Raw genomic sequence first — 10747 nt, 5'->3', positions numbered from 1 at the left:
CCCTATAAAGCTGCTACGCCTCTCAGTCTCGGGGTCCAAGTCCCTGCTCTGCTGTGTCGGGTATACTTGGACCCAGGCTCGAGCTTGTAAATAAACCCTTGTGTGTTTGCATTAGTGTCGGCTCCTTGGTGGTTTCTCGGATTCGCAATCTCGGGCACAACAAAATCAAATATAAATTACTTGAAAAACAGTTTGTGTTAACAAATGGCGAAGGGTGGTCGGTTTGGAGTTTGGAAGAGGGAAGGCGAAGAATAAACACTTGTTGATGGTTATCTAGCACTGCCAAGTGGAACAGGTGTTTTATTTGGGAGACTCGAACAAAAAGTACTCTGTTGTGCAGCAGAAACTGGTCACCAGGCCTTAATGTAACTTGGGTGAAATAACCCTCCAAACCAGCCTCCTCCTGTTACTAGGATTCCCTACCACAAGCAAACCATTATGTATTCTTGTCAGATTCTCCTGATAGCCAACAGCAGTAGTGGAGACGTTCAGAAGATGTTTACCCTCAGTGTTTCGTTCATATATCAAGGCTCTGTGAGTTTGATTACTGTGAAAAATAGTCATGAGTAACTTCATCAATTCTGAGTACTTAGAAAAACACAAAGCTAAAGACCTTAGGAAGATGGTATCCACAGCAAGGTACCTTTGAGGCATTGCAAGGATGGTCTAGAAGACTGATCACTTGACTTCACCATAGGACACGTTTCTCTAATCAGCAATAATGATCATAATTTGCTATTCTTTTTTTTTAAGATTTTATTTTATTTTTTTAAATTTTTATTTATTTATGATAGTCAGAGAGAGAGAGAGAGGCAGAGACATAGGCAGATCAGGGAAGGATCACAAAATAAGCCAACACGATATGTTCTTACAAATGTTGCAGTAATTATCTATGGTTTGATAAATACTTTTGGATTCCAAGCAGGCTTTAGAGACACAAAGAGTGAGCGCGGAAATAAAAGAGTTTGCTTTGCACATTCAAAAAAAAAAAAAAAAAAAGAGAGAGACATAGGCAGAGGGAGAAGCAGGCTCCATGCACCAGGAGCCTGATGTGGGATTCGATCCCAGGTCTCCAGGATCGCGCCCTGGGCCAAAGGCAGGCACTAAACCACTGCGCCACCCAGGGATCCCTTTTTTAAGATTTTATTTATTTATTCATGAGAGACACAGAGAGAGAGAGGCAGAGACACAGGCAGAGGGAGAAACAGGGTCCATGCAGGGAGCCCGACGCAGGACTCCATCCCGGGTCTCCAGGATCACACCCTGGGCTGAAGGCCACACTAAACCGCTGAGCCACCCGGGCTGCCTTATTCTTTCTTTTTTAAATTGTTTTAAACTCTTATGTTCCTATGAGAAATGATGAGGGATGTGATAAGAAGTACTTCATCCAGGAACATGGTATGTCCGTCCATTTATTCTCATCTTTTATCCTTCAGTAAAGGTAGATTCCTCTCTGGATTTGTCCAGGTTTGTTGTTCATCCAGACTCTGATTTTTAGACGTTAGCTGTTTTTTATGCTTTTGTCTAAGCTTACCCGACAGCCCCGCAGCCCCATGGCATCTCATGCAAATATCCATGCTGGAGTTCTTCACCCTGTTGGATACAGACTTGAACCTTGACCCTGTAGCCCTGGTTCTCTTTGTAGCGAGAGATAAACTATATGGGGTGGGAAGCAGGAGACAAGGGTCCTAGGGTGAGATGAGGGGGCAGACACACTTTATAAGTAAATTGTATCAGGGATAAATAAGTTGTATCTCAACTTCTTTCATATCACAACACATACAGAAAATGATCATTTTTGCATAGCACACTAGGCTACATAAACGAGATTTGGAATCATCCAGATGGTGCTAAAAAAAAATCATAGCATTATCTTTAAATTATATAATTATAAAATAAGTTATAATGTATTAGAAAAGATATTAAAAATTGCATTTGAATAAATCTGTCAAATAAATGTTTCCACATTTTTTTAATGATCAACCAGAACTTGTTCCTATGAATATATTTTGATACTAGGTTTTATGGTTGAAGTGACTTTATGCAGTTTCTGATCTAGACTTCTTAATGATAAACTTCTCATATTCTGAATAATAATTATCAGTGAAGGACTCTGATCATATAAGTGGGTGATAAAATATTTAAAACCATTTTATACAACCATTCAGAATTTACAATTATAATTATGTTTAAAGAATAACAACCCTTCCTTCTCTTTTACTGACAGATGTAATATTGCAATTTCATAAGATAATGCAAATGGATTTGGAACCTAATAGTATATTTTTATTTCTGGATTTCCACATTAAAACTCTAACTTTCAGGGCAGCCCCAGTGGCTCAGCGGTTTAGTACCTGCCTTTGGCCCAGGGCGTGATCCTGGAGACCCGGGATCGAGTCCCATGTCGGGCTCCCTGTGTGGAGCCAGCTTCTCCCTCTGCCTGTGTCTCTGCCTCTCTCTCTCTGTGTCTCTCATGAGTAAATAAATAAAATCTTTAAAAAAATAAAATAAAATAAAATAAAACTCTAACTTTCAGAACATGCATGCATTCTCAACAGCCAGCCTGGGCACCACAAAAAGAGTGCATTGCTACAAAGGGATTGGAATAGCCCACATATGTTGAAGAAAATATTAAGGGCATTGCCTGGAGTTGAGCCCACCAGAAACCCTACTCTGCCCAGTGTCCCCTTTCACCCTCTAACAGATGATCCCTGAGACTGTGTGCTGTGCCCCTTGGATATCTGGATCACAAACTTGAGCGTTGGCTCCAACATCTCTCTGGTCCGTGATGGGCAGTAAAGTACTTTGCATGTGGTTGCCCATGTGACAGGCATCTCCTTGGCCATGCACACTCAGCAGGACTGTAAGTGCTGGTTGTTGTCCACAGTGCTTCCTGCTGCTCTGGCATACATCCCAGACTGCACAGGCTGCCCGAAGGAGACCTAAACAGGCAGCTCATGGCCAGAGTTACTGGCCCAAGGGGCTCTGACCCTCTCTGACTCCTCTCAACTGCCCCATCAAAGGAGAGGTCAGTTCCTTAATCCATATTCAGGACACCAGCATCCCAAAGTTCAGTAGTTGTGAAGCACTACCTAGATTGTGTGCCTCATTTTGTGAATGAGGAACCTGTTCTGCAGATCAAGTAATTCATTTTTTTTTCTAAGATTAATAGCAAATTGTGGCAGAGTCAGAACTAAAAGAGAATAGACATGGAAAATATTTTGGACAGGAGGAAGGTCATTCTTAGGAAGGAAGAATTATAATATAAGCCTTGTTATCTACTACTAGGTTCAGAATATGATAATAGCTTTATTTTCCTACAATCTTCACTTTTAAATAAGGAGTATATAAAGTAAAACACAAAATTCCATTTATATTTTCTTCTAGAGCTAACAAATACTTTAAAAATATGTGAATGTGGATATATAACCATAATTGTTTCATTATACAAAGATATATCAAACCATCCAGATTGATCTGAAAATTTCACTTTTCCCTCACTTAATAAACCAGTCATTTATTGAATTCTTACTATGTGCCAGGCACTGCTAAGTACTGCAAATTCATTATAGTCACTTTTTTTTTTTTAAGATTTTATTTGAGGGAGAGAGTGTGTATACACACTTACACAAAGCAGAGGAGGGGGAGGTGGAGCCGCAGACTCCCTGCTGAACAGGGAGCACATGCTGGTCAAATAAATGCAGGGGCTTGACCCCAGGACCCTGAGATCAGGACCTGAGCTGAAGGCAAATGCTTAGTCAACAACAAAGAATTGCTTACTATGAGTCAGCCACTCTTGTGGTCTCTGGAGACATGATGAAAGAGGTAGTGAATGTGATAGATGCGTGACAAAATCTTCTAAGAAAAGATTGTTACTTTCAAGCATATTAAAATGCACAAACAGCTATGATGTAACATTCCACTTCATCTCACTTGTAGGGCCTATATGACCCTGATAAACTTATTCAATTTCCTAAGCCCTAGTTTACTCACTTAGAAAATAATACTAATAAGACCTGCTCCTAAGATTTTTTTAAAAGACTTTATTTATTCATGAGAGGCACACAGAGAGGCAGAGACACAGGCAGAGGGAGAAGCAGGAAACCCGATGCGAGACTCGATCCCAGGACTCCAGGATCACACCCTGAGCCAAAGGCAGATACTCAACCGCTGAGCCACCCAGGCGTCCCAACTCCTAAGATTGTTAAGTGAATTAAATGATATCAGGAATAGAAGGTGCTTAGCACAGTGCAAGGTATATGGTGCATGTTCAAAAATATGACTTTGGGGCACCTGGGTGGCTCAGTCAGTTAAGTGTCTGCCTTTGGCTCAGGTCATGATCCTGGGATCTTGGGATTGAGCCCCACATCAGGCTCCCTGCTCAGTGGGGAGCCCGCTTCTCCCTCTCACTCTGCTGCTCCCCCTGCTTGTGCTCTCTCTGTCAAATGAATAAATTGGGGGGGAAAATCTTTAAAAAATAAATAAGTGAATGAACAACCAATGAAATATTTTGGGTCCCCTTCAGGAGTACCTACTGCATAACGTGTGGGTGTAGTGCAAAATGAAACTGCAGAGCTCCTCATTAAAAATTTAGTAATAATTCCAAGACAGTGACATCAGAGCATCAAGTCAAACCAGGACCCATCAGAGCCCAGTGCCCCGTGTAGAATGTCCTGTCGTACACCCATGAAGCTGGTGCCTAGTGTAGTGCTCTGTCTAGAGTAGGCTCTCAGTCTGTAAACAATTTATTCACTTTTCATTTTGTGGTGTACCTACACTTCCTCATCAGCCACTCATTTCTTAAGTGTTCATAATCTAGTTTGTGCCCCAGGCTATGGAAATTCTTTCTTCAAAGTCATAAATTATCTCAACATCAAATTAATGTCTCTATTCTCAGCGTTAATCTTTTTGACTTAGTTCAGGCTGCTTTAACAAAATACCACGGTTTGGGTGAATTTAAAACATATAATCTTTTTGACTTAGTTCAGGCTGCTTTAACAAAATACCACGGTTTGGGTGAATTTAAAAACATATAGTTTTAGACTGGGAAGTCTATCAAGGGTGCCAGTATGGTTGGGTTCTTGTGAGAGCCCTCTCTTCCTGACTGCAGATGGCTGCCTTCTTGCTGTGTCCTTACCTGGGAAAGAGAGAGGAAGAGAACTAGCTCTAGTGTTTCTTTTTTATAAGGATGCTAATCCCATCATGAGGACTCTACCTTAATGACTTACTTGTCTCCTAAAGGCCTTACCTCCAAGGTCAAACACACTGGGGATTAAAGTTCCAAAATATGAATTTGGGGGCAACACAAATAATGATTCCATAGCACACCACCCTAACCTGGGGATTGACAATACTGCCTATCCCTCCTTTTTGGTTTTCTCCTACCTTGTCTTTATAAAGGACATTGATTGTCTCCCTCACTCCTCTCTGCTTCCTTCTGGACACTTTCTTCCATGTCCCCATGTCTCCCTCACCCCTCCCTCTGCTTCCATGAGATCTGTAATGCTGAGGATCCTCAGGGAATCTGTACCTGCTTCCTGGGAGGTTAAAGTAGTGGTCAGTTACTAGAAGTACGGATGAATTCACACTAATTGTGCTCTCTCTCAGGTCCCAAGTTGGAAGTTTGAAAAGGCTAAAAATCTTTGTAATACGTCTTTTACAAATGATTTCTCTGTGCTTCCCTCATCGCATCTTGTGGAATGGATATATCTGTGATTTCACCTGTCTAGCATCCAGTTTCCTTCTAGTAAACACACTCTGATTTTCCTATGGAACCACCCCTCTTCTCATTCCTAGACTTTTGATTTAAGAGGAGCTCGCTGATCCCACCCCTGACCACAGGGGCAGCATTTGGCTTAGGCCTGACCAGTTGGAATGTTGTATCTCTTTGTAACTGAACTAGAGTTTGCTCCTTGGTGAGTTACACATAAAAGGACCACACCAAATGGAGTTGTCACACAAAGGAAACTTTATTTTGCAGCTAATATGGAGATCACAGGCAATAACTTCCAAAGCCCTGACTTCCCAAGCAAGAGTGAATGGGCTCTTTTTATTTAGGGTTAAGGTAAATAGTCAGAAAGGGGAATTTTGCCTTCGTATGTAGAGGTGAGCATAAGGTCATGCATGCATATTTGGGAAACATGCCTGTACATGCATTGTATATTATGTTATCAAGGTTTGTACTCCTCCTTGGGTGGAGAGTTTAGCATAATGAGGTAGAAGTAACTGTCCTGATCCTGGAACCATGGCCCAGATCATCTGTAACCTCGCTGAGAAGCCTCTCTGGCGCTGGTGAACGCTGCTGTGACTTACTCGAAGCCTCGATTGGCCACATTTTGGCACTATGCCAGGGTTGAGCTGCTTCCTCCAACCCCTGCTGAGATCCCTACAGCTACTCAGAGCTTGAAAAAAAATAGTCAAGAGTGCTCCAACTTGTAGCTTCAAACAGCTCACAGTTAAGGAAGCTCTGCTAAATGGTTTGGTGGCCACCGAGGTGTGGATGAGGTTTGATGTGGGCGAGATCATAGTCAGGCATGGCATCATTGGCTATAATGTTTGAAGACCAATCTTTAACATATCTTTCTATGTGGCTTATTATTTGAGTGTTCTTGGACCATGTGTGATCAAACCTTTTTTTTTTTTTTTTTAAGATTTTACTTATTTATTCATGAGAATACACAGAGAGGAGAGAGACAGGCAGAGACACAGACAGAGGGAGAAGCAGGCTCCATGCAGGGACCCTGATGTGGGATTCAATCCCGGGGCCTCCAGGATCAGGCCCTGGGCTGAAGGCAGCGCTAAACCCGGGCTGCCCCAGACAGAAGAAGAAGAAGAAGGAGAAGAAGGAGAAGAAGGAGAAGAAGGAGAAGAAGGAGAAGGAGAAGAAGAAGAAGAAGAAGAAGAAGAAGAAGAAGAAGGAGGAGGAGGAGGAGGAGGAGGAGGAGGAGGAGGAGGAGGAGGAGGAGGAGGAAGAAGAAGAAAGAAGAAGAAGAAGAAAAGAAGAAGAAAGAAGAAAAGAAGAAGAAGAAAGAAGAAACTGTCCTACACTCCCGGCCCACCTGCCGGTCCATCTGTACAGGTCTGAGTCAGTGGTTGAGCTCAAACTAGTCTAGGCCAGCAGGAGCTCTTCCTGTTGTTCGCCTCTAACAGATAAGGTTAACATTCTTGTGAAGGAGGGGTTTTGGGGGGCCCAGGGCATGATCCCAGGGTCCTGGGATCGAGTTCCGCATTGGGCTCCCTATAGGGGGTCTGCTTCTCCTTCTGCCTGTGTCTCTGCCTCTCTCTCTCTCTGTGTCTCATGAATAAATAAATAAAAATCTTAAAAAAAAAAAAAAAGCCAGAATTCAACTGAGTAAATTTTAAAGGTCAAATTGGCTTTATTAAGCAATTCCTGAATTAGGGAGCAAACATCCAACCCAACAAGTAGAGGGGCCTCCCCTGAGGCGTTGCATGAAATGGAAGGCTTTTATAGAAAGAAGGGTGAGGCAAGAAGTTATTAGCAAAGGAGAAGAAAGTATTTTTTCAGGCTAGGTCCTTCCCCCAAGGGGGATTCAGGGGAAAACTGTTTTATTAGGTAGATTACCTCATCTTCCTTTAGGTGGGGTGGAGGGGCCCAAGTGACAGATTACCACAGTGGTGCCTACCAGAAAATGCCAGATTTTGGTTTAAGATTCTACTCCTGGAGAAACTGAAACTGCAATTAAGTCTTGATTTGCTGTCCTGGGCCAAGTGACTCCACCTTGGGCCTGTGGCTTTTTAACAGCCCGAAGCTGAGTCTTTTTTTTTTTTTTTTTAATTTTGTTTATTTATTCATGAGAGACACACAGAGAGAGGCAGAGACATAGGCAGAGAGAGAAACAGGCTCCACACAGGGAGCCTGATGTGGGACTAGATCCCGGGACTCCAGGATCACACCCTGGGCCAAAGGCAGGAGCTTAACTGCTAAGCCACCCAGGCATCCCCAAAGCTAGGTCTTTTCTGCAGTATTTGAGTCAGGAAGCTCCTTTGGTAGAAGCAGAGTGAGTGAGAGGGAAGAGAATTGGATTAAGATCAGAAGTAATAGAAGATGTGATCATGCAGGGCTTACAGGACATTGCAGGAATTTGGGATTTTACTGTGACAGAAGAAACTGTTGGATAGTTTTGAGGCTTCAATTTTTATAGGATTGCTCTGAACTCTATCAGGTAAAGCACGTATTTTTGTTCATTAAGGTCTGTTTCTGGGGTTTTATCTTGTTTGTTTGTTTTGGAACGTATTTCTCTCTTCATCTTCCATTAAGTCTCATCATCTCTCCCAGGCTTAAGGGAATAACCTTGTACAGGAGATGAATCTGATCGTTCAGCTCTGCCCTAGCTGTTTGTTGTTTTCAGGTCTTTTTGATTGTCCAAATGGGAGCCAATGTTAGAGTCAGGGATGTGTGAAACCAGAGTGTTAGGATAGTTAGACATGGACACTGGATTTACCCCTGATGACAGTAGGGCTGGAGTAGAGAAGGAAACTGTGCTAGATGCCACATCTTAAATTAATATAGGGAAGGGAGAAAACATCTTGGCCAAAGATAAAATATTTGGCAAAAATAAGACTGTGGGATTTAATGTTAGTTGAAAGAAGATGGGAGGTAAACTTTTGAGTCAGCAGAGCCAGCTTCTAATACTTAGTAGCTGTGGAAATAGTGATAGATTCTTTCAAGGGTTAAATGAGGTAAGGTGCATGAGTGTACTTACGACACAGTGCCTACTTGGGGTTCCACTAGATGGGAGGGATTTTGGAAAGCCTCAGGTCCTCAAAGGAGACAACAACCCAATAGACTGTTACTATTAATCTCTGATCAATGCAATTTACATCCCACCCAACATGAATGGTAGGGACTCAGAATTGGTGGAGTTAAGGGTGAACTGTCAACTCCAATCCTCAGAGCTAAGGATAGGCTTTTGAATGAATCTGAGATGAATTGAGTATGAAATAAGAACCAAGTGTCAATGATGTAGTTTTTTAATAGAGGTGAGGTTTGGTGAGATCTGAAGCCAAAAAAAAAAAAAAAAAATTCTTGAGAAGTCTTCAATGCAAAATGGTGGTTTTATTAAAGCACAGGGACAGGACCCCATGGGCAGAAAAAGCAGCTATTGCTGCTGCTGCTGCTGCCACTGCCTGCTGCTGCCACTGCCTGCTGCTGCCTGCTATGCCAGGATTATGAGGAGCAACTGATTATTATACTCTGGGGTTGGGGAGGCAAGTAACGCTAAGGAAAGTTCCAAAAGGATTTCCATACGCTAAAAGAAGACTCCGGAAACCTGAGGCCTTGCTATTGTCAAACCAAGGTTGTTTTTCTCTCTAGCAAGGCACTAACTTTAAGACAGTTGGGAGCTTCCTGGAGGAATGCATTTGTCCATGGGCCTGCCTCAAGGCCTGCCTCAAGTATTTGTCAATGGGCTGGAGGTTATAAGGACATTTAATTTTATCTACATTTCCTTCTGCCTTTGTTTCCCACATCATTAGGAAGAAGCTAGGGAAATGAAGTAAGAGGGAGGAAATGAAAGTCCTCTGAAAGGGATTGACAAATTTGGTGGGACAGTTTCCCCAGCTCAGGATTACTTCCATACAACTGGGAGTGTTCTATATAACCTAGATGTGGCATTTCTTACTGTAGTATCTTGGTAGCTCTCCTTAGCCAGCTCTCAATTTTATCTTAATTTCTCAACTACAGGGGCAGCCCTGGTGGCTCGGTGGTTTAGTGCCGCCTTCAGCCCAGGGCCTGATCCTGGAGCCCCGGGATTGAGTCCCACGTCGGGCTCCCTGCATGGAGCCTGCTTCTCCCTCTGCCTGTGCCTCTGCCTCTCTCTCTCTCTCTCTCTCTCTCTCTCTCTCTGTGTGTGTGTGTGTGTCTTTCGTGATTAAATAAATAAAATCTTAAAAAAAAAATTTCTCAACTACAGTTTTTCACCACTAGCACCACAACTACTCCCATCACCTTAATTTTGACTTACTTTTATTAATTTTAACATCATGTACCAACCTGGCTTCTTTGTGGATGAGAAATATCAGTGCACACACTGAATAAAAATAGTATGAAGTTTAAGACTAAAGAAAAATTTTGGTGGGGGTTGCTGTCAGTATAGCTGCTCTCCACTATTGTTAGGAAGAAAGTAATCTGTTGGAAAAAATGAGATTAACATCTGAACTGACCTTTAATTCTCTCAGGGCTACTTTTTTCTATTTTTATTGTAGAAAAAATTTAAATACAGATAAATTGAAAGAACCATACAAAAATCACCATTGTATCTACCAACTATCCAAAAATTGATGACCATTTGCCATATATTTTTTGTTTCTGTTTGGAAATACATTGCAAACATCATGACACGTTTTCCCTAATACATTAGCCTGCATAACCTAAAAATAAGGACATTCTTTTCTATAATCACATTGCCGTGGGTTTTTTTATTTATTAAATGTTTTATAATCAATTGTAGTCATTTGTCCTTTTGATATATAAATTGCCCCAAATTTGGTTTCTTTGTCCTTTGTGTCATGCCCCCACAAGTTCTATTTCTTTAAGATTTTTTTATTTTAAGGACACCTAGGTGGCTCAGTTGGTTGAGCTTCTGCCTTTGGCTCTGGTCATGTCCCAGGATCCTGAGACTCAACCCCACACTGGACTCCCTGCTCAGTGGGGAACCTGATGCTCCCTGTGCTTGTGCATGCTCTCTCTCTTTCTCTGTCAAATAAATAAATTCTTTAAAAAAAGATT

General features: G+C 42.0%; 1 pseudogene; it reads left to right on the top strand.

Moving 5' to 3' along the window:
• The first annotated feature begins 6105 nt into the window (after window positions 1–6105).
• On the top strand, window positions 6106–6585 carry LOC100683584 (annotated as a pseudogene).
• Window positions 6586–10747: the final 4162 nt, after the last annotated feature.

This window comes from Canis lupus, chromosome 36, assembly GCF_011100685.1.
Source record: "Canis lupus familiaris isolate Mischka breed German Shepherd chromosome 36, alternate assembly UU_Cfam_GSD_1.0, whole genome shotgun sequence".
Lineage (NCBI taxonomy): Eukaryota > Metazoa > Chordata > Mammalia > Carnivora > Canidae > Canis > Canis lupus.
The sequence above is the reverse complement of the archived record's forward strand: the minus strand, read 5'-3'. Positions and strand labels throughout refer to the sequence as shown.